This window comes from Odontomachus brunneus, unplaced genomic scaffold, assembly GCF_010583005.1.
Source record: "Odontomachus brunneus isolate Ranch 3 - 2012 unplaced genomic scaffold, Obru_v1 Obru_scaffold_080, whole genome shotgun sequence".
NCBI classification, from domain to species: Eukaryota; Metazoa; Arthropoda; class Insecta; order Hymenoptera; family Formicidae; genus Odontomachus; species Odontomachus brunneus.
Window position 1 is genome coordinate 757,200 of NW_022639530.1, and position 12,220 is coordinate 769,419.

General features: G+C 30.7%; 1 protein-coding gene and 1 long non-coding RNA gene across 3 annotated transcripts in view; one reads left to right on the forward strand and one right to left on the reverse strand.

Moving 5' to 3' along the window:
• The window catches only part of LOC116847556 (UDP-glucuronosyltransferase 2B20-like), a 78,681-nt gene that overhangs the window by 62,474 nt on the left and 3,987 nt on the right, over positions 1–12,220 (reverse strand). The window lies entirely within an intron of this gene.
• LOC116847558 overlaps positions 8,863–12,220 on the forward strand; it is a 3,996-nt gene continuing 638 nt past the window's right edge. The window contains exons 1-5 of one of the 2 annotated variants that reach the window (XR_004378786.1): positions 8,863–9,019; positions 11,049–11,163; positions 11,300–11,515; positions 11,616–11,750; positions 11,818–12,164. This is a non-coding gene — a long non-coding RNA (uncharacterized LOC116847558). Of the gene's footprint in view, positions 9,020–11,048; positions 11,164–11,299; positions 11,516–11,615; positions 11,751–11,817; positions 12,165–12,220 lie in introns of those variants that run through there. The other variant, XR_004378785.1, reaches the window with a different exon arrangement.

Here is a 12,220-nt window from a genome sequence, read left to right on the forward strand (position 1 = left end):
CTCTCTCTCTCTCTCTCTCTCTCTCTCTCTCTCTCTCTCTAAAATAATCTCTCTAATAGAGTTTGGATCGCTCCAGGAGTGACTCAATCCAATTTATCAGACATTCATGTTCCTTCTAAAATAGATCCGAATCTTAGTTGGATTCTAGTTACATAGCAAAAATGATATATTCATATTGCTATAAAGCTGAGTGACAGCCAAGTCGAAGTCACTTCGAATTGTTTATTTATATAGAAGAAAGCACTCGATAAAAATGTTCAGTTTATGGTTGTCACCTTCGACGACCTTAACCTTAATATTGTAAAAATGATGAATAACATTCAAAAAGTTTTACTTCGCAGTCATTATTTATTGAAAAGTTATCAATAAATAAAGATTCATCATTATTTAACAATTTTTGTCCAAAAAAATTTATTACTGTCCTTGACGCAAATCTTAATGAGGACTTCAAGTTTCAAGGACTCGACAACTATAAAAATCATACGGCAATCAAAAATTATCATCGAAATGTCGTTAATAAAAAAGAAATAGTTTAATAAATTATTAATTTTTTATTTTTTACTTCTTTTTTACATAATTCTCTCATTATTAAAAGAAATAAATATCTTTTTTTCAAAAGAATAGCTTCGTTTAAATAAATATTCCGCAAGATATTTCATATTATATACTTTAACGTAGCAAATATTCAAAGAATTGATTCTTACGATATCGATATTTATTATCGCTTCAAACGGGTTTTCATTTGTTTTGAATAAGATTTCATTCGAAGAAATTTAAAGAGTTTAGTGTCTCGTACAGTATCGCAATTATAAAACTAATTACTGCCGGTTTCTTATCAAACTTTGCTATAAATTCTTTAAAAGTTTTTACGTAAGTTTTACAATCTAATCTCAATGAATAATGCACCTATAGAGTACACTGAGAGAAATTATCCGATAAAAAATTAGCAAACGGATATTTGCGATTGAAATACCGATAAATTTTTGCCAATCAGAAAATTTTTACCAATCAGGAAATTCCGATGAGAAATATCGATTCATAATTTTTTGATCGGTTTATCTGATGAAGTGTTATTATAATCTGAAGTATCCAATAAAATTTAATCGGATATCCTAATGAGATATAGAAATTGAATCGGAAACGTTTGTTAATTTTTTATCGGATAATTTTTCTAAGTGTAAATATAAAAATAATATTGCCATGAAGCAAATTCATTCAAAATAATATCTTATCGACACACATGCGAATTTATATTTTATTACTTCTCAAAGATGATTCATTGATGGGCGTATTCATGGATTATGTAACAAAGTATTTCGTCCATCACAGACGATAATGGACCATCGCGACGAGCAGAAAGGATACCAGCAGTGATACCGCGGCAAAAACGAGAGAGAAAGATAGAAGGGCAAGAAAGAGGAAGGGAGAGACAGAGAAAGAGAGAATAAGCAAGCCGACGAGGACGGGAGTGAAGGGGGTGGTTCTCGGGCGTAGTCGGGGAGGTTTAACGGTGATTTATGTTGCCGTCGGGTCGTTAGCGAGTTGCCTAATTAAAGTCGTTTCACTCGACAGAGGCCGAGCTGCAAAACTGCTTACGCGAAAATTCTCGCGGCAGTCTCGCCTTCTACCGCGTTCTACCACGACTCCATACATCCCCTTCTCACCAACCCTCGCAGGCCATACGGGGCGCACTGTCCGCCCCTTCGTAGGCAAATGACCCAACCGTCACTAAAACTGCCGAAGTATTCGAGACACGTTGCCGCTGGTAGATAGATCTAGACGACGCTCGTCGAAGGGTGATCTTCGTCGTGGAAGACCGACTGAAAATGAGCCGGCAAAAAGTTTCTAATTAGAGCAAATTTGAACAAACGCGAGCTAGATTCTTGTTGCGATAACAGACATGGTCCCGCGATAGTTTTTTTTTTTTTAGATTCTTGCATTAAAAATCCTCTTTTATTACGGCTCTTCGTCGTTTTGCGAATTAGGTAATTAGATTTGCATTAAAAAAAGTTTAAAATTATTTTTTATGCGGAAATAATGTCACAGCATCCATTGTCTACAGCTCTTGCATGCATCCCTAGTTTGTATAATTTATGTTAGTATAGTAGATCAATAAAGAAAATAAAAAAGTTTCTCATAAAGCAGTATTATATTTACAGTTTTCCGAGTCAAATTTTTTATTTCCCTTTTATTTTGTCTTTTAATAAAACAAGCAAATTTTAAGAAAAAAAATATAAATTCTTTCTCTAAAATGAGCCAGAAAATGCAATTGTTCGAAAATAAAAATTCTGGCCTAAAAGACTTTAACTATAGCACTATTTTATAAAAATCTTTTTTGATCAGATTATTGTACACACATGCAAGACTTATGTATACGAGAACTATACATGTGAGAGCAAGTAATGAATACGCTGTAATGTTATTCCCGCACACAAAATAATTATGGAATACTTTTTAATGTAAATATATTAATTACATATATAAAATCCAAATAAAAAATAGATAAAAGGCCTACGAAAGCCATGCATTGAATTTAGTTGTGTTATGCGTTGAATCAGTTGTCTATGGTACAAAAACATATATTGAATTCTGGTCACGTTTTTGATTGGGATAAGAGATTTTATATGCGGATATAAAACCATTTTATAAAAAGAGACTTATTTCAAAAATATTATTTATTAAAAAAGCAAATCACCGAATAAACTTAATTTTCAAAGTGACAGGGAGTTCCTTGACGACATATATCTACCAGTTTTACAAAGTTTCAGTAGAAAACGATAAGCATTATAAGATGCAGACCTTGCCAGCTATCAATAAACTGTAATACATATACGTAACAATGTTTCGTACAACGCATGTTTATTCCGAAGCGAGCAACTCCTGAATTTATTTGAATTTGCATACATTTCCAAGTAGAAACATCTCAGGGAAAAACTGATTATTGGCCAGTAACTAGACAGTTTTTACTGAATAGGATTAATTAGATAGTTACTGTTTTGAAACTTGGCAGAAAATACTGACTATTTTGTCATGGCCAATTACTAGTCAGAAACTGGACTTGAAAAAATAGTAAGTAAATACTGGACAGTTTCTGTCCATTAAAAACTCTGAAGATATTGTTCAGTATTTTTGGGCCAGTTATTTGTCAGAAACTATATAAGAAAAATGGTAAGGAAATGCTGTGCATTTTCTGTCCAGCAAAAAATCGGAAATTACTGACTAATTTTTTTGAGATAGTGGCCAAATAAAATAAAATATTATATTAAAGATAAAAAAATGTTTTTAAATAAAAATTATAAAAATTTAATTTTAATAAAATTATGGTTTCGATACATATATAGTTAAATTATTTATAAATATTAATAAACTGAAAAAAAATAGATACTGATTAGAAAATAATAAAGAAATGCTTATAAAATAGTAAAAAAAACTACGTAGAAACTAGTAAAAAACTGCACAGAAATTGCTAATAAACAGATTAGATACTGATCAAAATCTAGTTAAAACCTGATCTGAAACTGTCTAGTTCAACTATCAAGTTTTTGACAAAATGAGCGTCGACCAAACCAGTCAGTTTCTAGTCAAGAAAACTGACTAAAAACTAGTTAGTTACCAAAAATTTCTGGACAGTTACTGATCAGAAACTGGATAAATTTCTACTCGGATTGTTTTGATGTCGGATTTCACATGACCAGTCATGTGACTGCTGACTCAGGTATCTAATTTACATTTTTACACTCTTGACTCTTTTCGAATTTAGAAGATTTGCACGACACTTTTGTCCATCTTAGATATTTATTCTTTGAGTTTGGATATCCGGTATTGGACAGTACGTCGAACAGCTAGAAAGATTACCATGGTGGCGACATTATTTTTAGTCTAGTTCTAATTGCAATTTATATCTATGTTATTGTTCATGTGCGATACAAAACTAATTGGCGGGTTTTTTTCTACACTGAAGAAGGTCCCAAAATGGATCAAAACGTTTATTACAGGCTTCGATGCTTTAGATATCGGTTTGATACAATTAATTTAAGCATAATCCAATGTACGACTTTTATCTTTTGTTTTTTATTTTGTTAACCTTACAGCTTTTATATTGAATATTTATTTTATATTTATTTTATATTGAATATTTATTTTATAAAACCCAAATATATTAATTTCTAATTTTTTAAAATAAATACCCGAGTATTGTCGCTTTTTTAGCCTAAAATAATAATTAGCGCCTTTAAATGATGAAGTATAATAATAGAACTCGATAGAATGTATTACATGAATTTTGCATGTCACGTTGTGCTCGATTAGTTAATAAAATTCTATAAATTTACATAAAATTATACAATACTTTATTATGTATCACGAATTCTATAAATTTACATAAAATTATACAATACTTTATTATGTATCACGATTTTTCAAACAATCTTAATAACGCGTTAAATTAAAACCAGTAATCAGGATACATTTTTTACATAATTAATTATTAACTTCATAAGCAGATCAGATAAAAGATTCGTCACACAAGTTTTTTTATTATACGTGCAATATCAAATTTGTAATTTTAATTTTAACCTTTATCTTATGGACTAATCTACGCACATTCGCTCTCATGCACGCCACCTAACCAAGTCCCAACCTTTGTCTTATCAAAAAAGTTTATATATTATATATTAATACTGTAGAATTTCTGTTGTTATTTATATTTTAAATAAAAACAATACGCAATTATTCAGATATAGAATGCTTTAGACCGTTTATATCGACATATTTTTTTAACAATTTCAAAATAATTTTTTTTTTATTGAAAATATCCAGAAATTATTCATAAGTATATTCCAATTTTCAACATAACTTTGTAGTTTCAAAGTAAAATTCGAAATTCACTTAAAATTTGTTTGAAAAAGTAATAATTCTGCTATCAAAGTTTAGTTTGTGAATGCCCCGCTTTTTCGATCGCTTCTATCTTGTAAACCATTGATGTTTTGACGTTTTTGTTGAAGAAAACAGCTTGGCACACCTGCATATCTTCTCTGCCAGGGTGAATAACGAATTGCATTATCGTTCGAATACTTCAAATTGCTTTCTTCGCATTGCTATATCACGAGTAACAATTTATCGTTAAATTTTCCTCAGTGAAACGCAAAATACTGCGCGCACTATCTTTTATGCTGGCATTATTTTGCAAAGCTGTTTCATTTTTCAGTCACAATATACAGAAGCGCGGCCGGCTTCCTGCCGTTTAAAAGCCAGCTAAATACTCATATTACTGATACTCTGGCGAACTTCCGGCGCCTATTTCCCTCCCAATTAACTCGACATTCGTCTGGCGGTATATCGCTATTTCAGCAGATTGGCACGAATCGTTTCCAAGCACCAAAAGCTCCTGAAATATGCCAGGGCCGCTTTCCAGGGGCCGTTCAAAACTATTTGACGCTCGCCCGCGCAGTCCGAGTTGAATAGCGAATACCATAGCTACCGTACGGTTTCAGAGATTCGAAAGCCGCTTTCGATGTTTCGCGCGCGAACCGATTCCGCGGCGATTCGGCGCGATTAGTTTCACCCTGCGCGCACCGGGGAATCCCGGGCTCTTTCCGGAAGTATTCCAATTTCTCGCGGTCATCGTCGATAGACGCGTTTATTCGTCGACAGATCGAATAGCGTATGTGTGTTCGACATATGTATGTATACATATACGTACACACAGTCTGTACAAGTAATCACCGTAGTTACTTGTACAGATGTCTCTCCTCCATAAAATCTTGAAAATTAATCTGTTATCTGGTTTTTAATTATTTAATTTTATCTTGGTCTCTTCCAGTCATTTACCAGTCATAATCGTTATCGTTATATGTAATTAGCGTTTGAAGTAAGACGCGTATGAGGTAATACGCGTCGCTAAAGATTTTATTAATTCAATATTCAGTCAGTGTGACACAGTATAATTAAATATTTTCCTTAATTAGGTAATATTAAATTGTGCGTAAATTATCACAGTTTTAAATATCGTTTTTATTTTATTTTTTTCTCACATAATAACATAGAAGTAAATGAGAAATGTGTAGACTATACGGTTATAATATAATTCCATGTTATTGAAATCATATTGTATTATTTTAACTGTAATACATCGAATTTATTATATTATATGACTTCTTTGATATTTATATTATATATTGTGAAAGAAAATTTATTAAATCATTTTTAAAAATGCACTTGTTTAATATCGAGTATCATGCATTTTTTTTTTACGATCGAGATTTATAAAAGTATATTTATTTTATTAGATAAAATTATACTTCTCCTAATATTACTTTTATGCCGAATAAGTAATATAGATAATATGAAAAGCCCGCCTCAATTCGAGTCATAAAGAAGAAGGATATTCGCTAAAATCTTTCTTTACTTTTCTCGCTTCGTTATCATGATTATTTATACTAACATCAATCGCTTGTAATAACGTTTGGGATTTTTGTCCGTAATCACGTTAACTTTGTTACAGTTTGCCATGTTATGTCTTCGCCGTTCGCTGCTTATCTTTCAATTACTTATACACGTTTAGGAAAGGAGCTCAGAGAGGAAACGCTCTGCCACATAAGTCGATAAAGGCGATTAAGTTGACTCTTTCCCGTCGCGTAATATCGTTCCCAGAAGCCGTCTACGCGAGCTGCTGCATTAACAGTGCAGTATTGTTGCACCGGAATACACACGAACCTATATTTTGCGTAATAGTGGAGCGATGGTATCGTCGAGAGAGAGGCATACGTTTACGTTGGTTGTAAAGCAATCCGTTTCAGCATAGAATTACAACGGCGATTACGTTACACAGCCGCAATAAAAATCCGTAGTAATTCGATGAGAAGTCGCGTTCGATTCATGATCGACGTCCAATGAATAAAGAGAACTCTATATCTTGCTGTCATATAACCGATTATAATACGATCCTGATCAAGATTTATACGTGATCCGCAAATAATTTATAAGATTAAAAGCGAAAAGCAAATAGAAAGAAATTTTTATTGTTAAGGTTACACCCTGAGCAGAAAATAAACCAGAATCTAGTCAGTAACTGATCAGGAAATTTAATTATTGGCCAGTTTCTGTTTACCCGAGAAAAAATATATCTAATAGAACAGTTTTCAAGACTAATAGCTAGATAATAATGATTAGATAAGTTTTCTAGCCAGTCACGAGCTAGTGACTGGCTAAATATTCTTACTCAGTCTTTTGAATGTCAGGACTATCTAGTAACTATACCAGTTATATAAATAGTGGCTAGATGGAAAATATTACATAGTAACGAGATAGAAAATCATCGGTAAATCCTGAATAGAAATTAGATATCAGAACTGTCTAGTAACTATATCAATTACATAGACAGTGGTTAGACGAATAAAATTATACAGTAACGAGATAGAAAATCATCGGTAAATCTTGAATAGAAATTGGACGTCAGAACTATCTAGTACTTACACCAATTACATAAACAGTGACTAGACGAAAAGGATTACACAGAGTCCATTCGACACAATGCTTTGAAGCGACAAATGAAGTAATATGATTTATTTAGTCATTATTCCGAAGCACTTGCAGTGCTAAACACACTTTTTCTTATATGACTACATCCATGGCTTTTAAGTATTTAAAAACACTTGTATATTGCACAGAATTCGCACAGAGATAAAGATTATTCAGAGATAGAGATTTCTTTAGATTTAATATTCCTACTTGCTCAATTTTGTTTCATCAAAATATGATATTCTTATACAAAATATTATTTTTAAAATAAAATTGTTATCTTGTTGAAGAAAACCATATTATTTTTATAAAAAATACTATTGTTTAAAATAATGTTTTTCAAATATTTTTTTTTAATTTAATAACTCGAGAGAGAGAGAGAGAGAGAGATTCCATATGGATTTCTTAGAATTTGTTTTAAACTATTTTTTGTTTGGATTAACTATTGCAATATTCCATTAAAAGTCTAAAAGCAAAAGTCTAAAAACAATCATGGAATCACTGGTTCACTGATATACATTATATCAGTATTCATCCCACGTCAAATGTTGTTGCATTGTTTGAATAGTTTGAATAAATATGTTATAAATATAAATATAAATATATACTGTTATAAATATAAATATAAATATGACTGAGAACATTATAAGAGAATACATTGTAGGAATACAAATCGTAAGAATATCTTCGGAGCATTAGAATCGTCGCTTAATCATCTAAATCAAGCACCACTTTGCAGTCAAGGACATGGATAAGTGCCAGCCGCGTCATTTAGAATCAAGGCCTACAGAAAGAAGATACGCGAGAACGTTTGAGATTATATGTGTGACAACGTTTGGTTCACGAAATATGAGAAATAAATTTCTTTTTATATTTATATTTAATATTGCACTACTTTTTATATTTACATTTAATATTGTTGCAACGTTGTTATAATGTTACATTGCAATGTTTCTGAATAAAAACTTTGTCGCAATCTTACAACAATATATATGGCAGTAAGTTCTCGTAAAATTTATGAGAAGTGTATTACCAAAATATTCTTTAAAAAATTTCTCATTAAAAAAATATTCTTTGTTGAAAGCAAACATTACTTTGAAAAAAAAGTTAAATGATTTATCGTCTGTTTAAGCAGTAGAATAATATTTTGCTGTGTATGTGCAGATATATGATACTATTTGTAAACTTATCTCCGAACACAACTATAAATATTTCAGCGGAGGAAATTTATTTTCGGCATGAGCCTCATCAAATCTACACGATAACAAAATGCTGATTGCAAAACATTACATGTTACAGATAAAAGAAAGAGAAATGCACAAATCATAGACAGAATGGGCGAAATTGTGTTCAGCTGACCTAAGAGTCATATCGGTGATGTGTTCATTTATCTGTTGTACGAAAAAAAACAAAATATTCCTTTATATATTTGTAAATACTCCTTTATATATTTGTTTTACATATCTATTATACAAAAATTGCAAAATATTCCTTTTGAAACGTAAGTATTTTTTCTTAAGTGTCAATAAAATCGGAAAATATATTACACTTGAGAAAGGGAAAATTGTAGTTTAAGAACATTCGGACAAAGTTTTAGGTGTTTTAAAATTTCATGTTAACATCCTCCATCGTGAGTAAATAAATTTAAGTGAAGTGGACAGATTAGATTAAGATTATGTGGACAGCACAATCTATTAAAATGTCTTAAAGATCGGAATGTAGAACATCTTTTGGGCGTCTTTAAGATATCTTTTAATAGATTGTGTTTTCTGTATAGTTAGAATAAAGCTTTTTGTATATATATATATATATATATATATATATATATATATATATATATATATATATATATATATATATATATATATATATATATATATATATATATATATATATATATATATATATATATATATATATATATATATATATATATATATATATATATATATATATATATATATATATATATATATATATATATATATATATATAGTAGTATAATATTACATTATCTCGCGTAATAAACGTAATAAAAGTAATTTTGCTTAATGCAATTATTGAAATCGAGTATATAACCAGATAAAATAAAGAGTTGATCAATATACATATGTGTGTGTATCGTGCGCGCGCATGTGCATGTATGTATACGTGTCGAGAAGATAAAATCCCATCAACGTTAAAACCGCGTTGCGAGAGCGCGCAGAGCCGGCCGGGGAAGAGGCATTATTATCAACAGAAAACAGAGCGCGACCGGAAGGAGAGCACGAACGATGAAAAACACGCGTTCCGCCGGGCGGTATAGCTTAACCACGAACAATGCGATAAAGAGGCAAAAACGAGGGGAAAAGGGGTAAAATAAAATCGCGCGCCGCCGCAGGTGCGGCCGTCGATCATCGTGCGCGCGATGCACGAGGGCAATAAAATATGTCAAACGGTGTCTCTAAAGCGCCCGGGTGAAATTTTTAGCGAAGCATTACCATTGCAAATCCGCGCGCGGTCCGCTGTAAAAGCGACCGCGGAAATGGCTGTCGCGAAGCGGAATTATCTGCGATCGTGATCGGTCCTCTCGTATTTGTCATGCGACGCGTGTTTGTTCGCGCAAGGAAGCCTCCGTTGTGAGAGTGCGCGTATCGATGTGCGTTAAAACCATAGACATATAACATATAGACTGCGTGTTCCCTATCTTTCCCATTATGAAAAGACGTCCGAAAATTAGAAAGAGCAAAATGGTTTGAAACCCTATTCTATCTTTGTCAGAAAACGTGGTAGGGGAGAAGCGAATTGGTGGAATAGATACTGAGAGATAAGGATAGGTAGGGACTCCAAAGCATTTTGCTCTTTCTAATTTCTATACATTTTCTCAGCCAAATTTTTTCAGTCTATATATTACATGTCTATGGTTAGAACCGCTGGCTTATACGAGGACAAGAAAAATCACGTGCGAAGTCATGTCGCAACTGTCGAATCAACGAAAGCAGAATAGGTAAAACAGGCCATTTTTTGCCTAAGCGATGGAACTTTTCTTATATATGTTTTCTTATACTTTTTAATATGTTGTTAAATCATTTGTAAACGTTAATTTTAAGTTAAACTGATTGAAAATCGCATTTAAAATACCACAGTCTCGACGAAATTTGAGTAAAAACTTAAGAGTACTTGAGTTTTTATCTTTTTTTTCCGATTACCTCCTCCTTCACACACACAAATTTTTACTTTTACTTACCATCACCCATTCTAATCAACTAATCTAATCTAAACTAATGCAATCTAACATCACCAAGCCTAGAATAATTTAATCTATTCTCTTGATGAATGAAATCGTAGATATTTATGTCATATCTATAATATCTAATCATAGATATCTATATTAAATTGGTTCATCTTCTAGATACAATGTATAATATCTCAGTATAATATACAATTCGTACAAATGTATATACGCACTGTTTTGTATATACACATCGAGACACACAACATATATAAGTTTAGGTTTCCACGCTAGGGCTAATACTTAACTTGCTTTCCAGGTTAATACAATATCCAGGTAAAATTTTAGGTTGCATCTCAAGAAGTGAACTCAAATATTCTTGAAATATCGGAAACAAATCCAAACTGGACACTATAACCAGAAATCAAGTTTAAGTATTGATATTATATATTATTAATTGCATTAAAACATTACATTTAAAATCACTATATTTTTGTAATATATATATATATATATATATATATATATATATATATATATATATATCATATTCGTAATTTATTTTAATAGATAATTACGAAGAAGCATTGGAACGCTTACAAAAATCAAAAGAAAAAAATTATGCTTTTACGACAGATTGTGAAAGTGATTATATGCAAAAAATAGATCAAATAATTAAACAGGTAAAATCTAAAAATAAAAAAAAGAATGAGGTTGATAAAATTCTGAATAATGTATTAAACAAGGATAAAGATAACCAGAATTTAATAAATTCGTCAGAATGTGGTGAGTTACCATAAATTTCAGTTGATAAACATACTACAAATAGAACAAAGAATGATTATTATACTCCTTTTCTTAATTTACATATTAATTTAAATTGCAGAGTTATCAATAAAATCAATAGAGAACTTATCAAACCCAATACTTTTTGTAGAAGATAATATAAACACTGAAACATCAACAATAAATACCGACGAAAATTTTCGATAAAATGTTACTACAGATGAAAATTTAGAATGTAAGTAATAATAGATTATATTTAATTTCTATTATATGTATATGTTCAACAATTTATTTATTTATAGGTATGAAATTGATTATAACGAAAATTAAAAAATTGGAATATGCAGTGGAAAAAGCAAATATAGAAATTAATAAAAAATTTAATATACTATTGTCAAGAAACGTAAATCTTACAAATATAAGCCAAAATTATTATGAAAAAAATGACATCCAAATACCATTTAAGACTACAGAACAATTTTTTAACTTTTGTGAATTATTAGAAAAAGAAGAAGATTGTCGACGGCACTTTGGAAGCATAATTTATATTTATAATCGTATTTACAAAATTATTACAAAATGTAGTAACATATATCATTTTCAGACTTATTCCATTAATATTTTGATAGATATTAATTTAAATATATCCAGAAATACATATACATATATATATATATATATATATATATATATATATATATATAT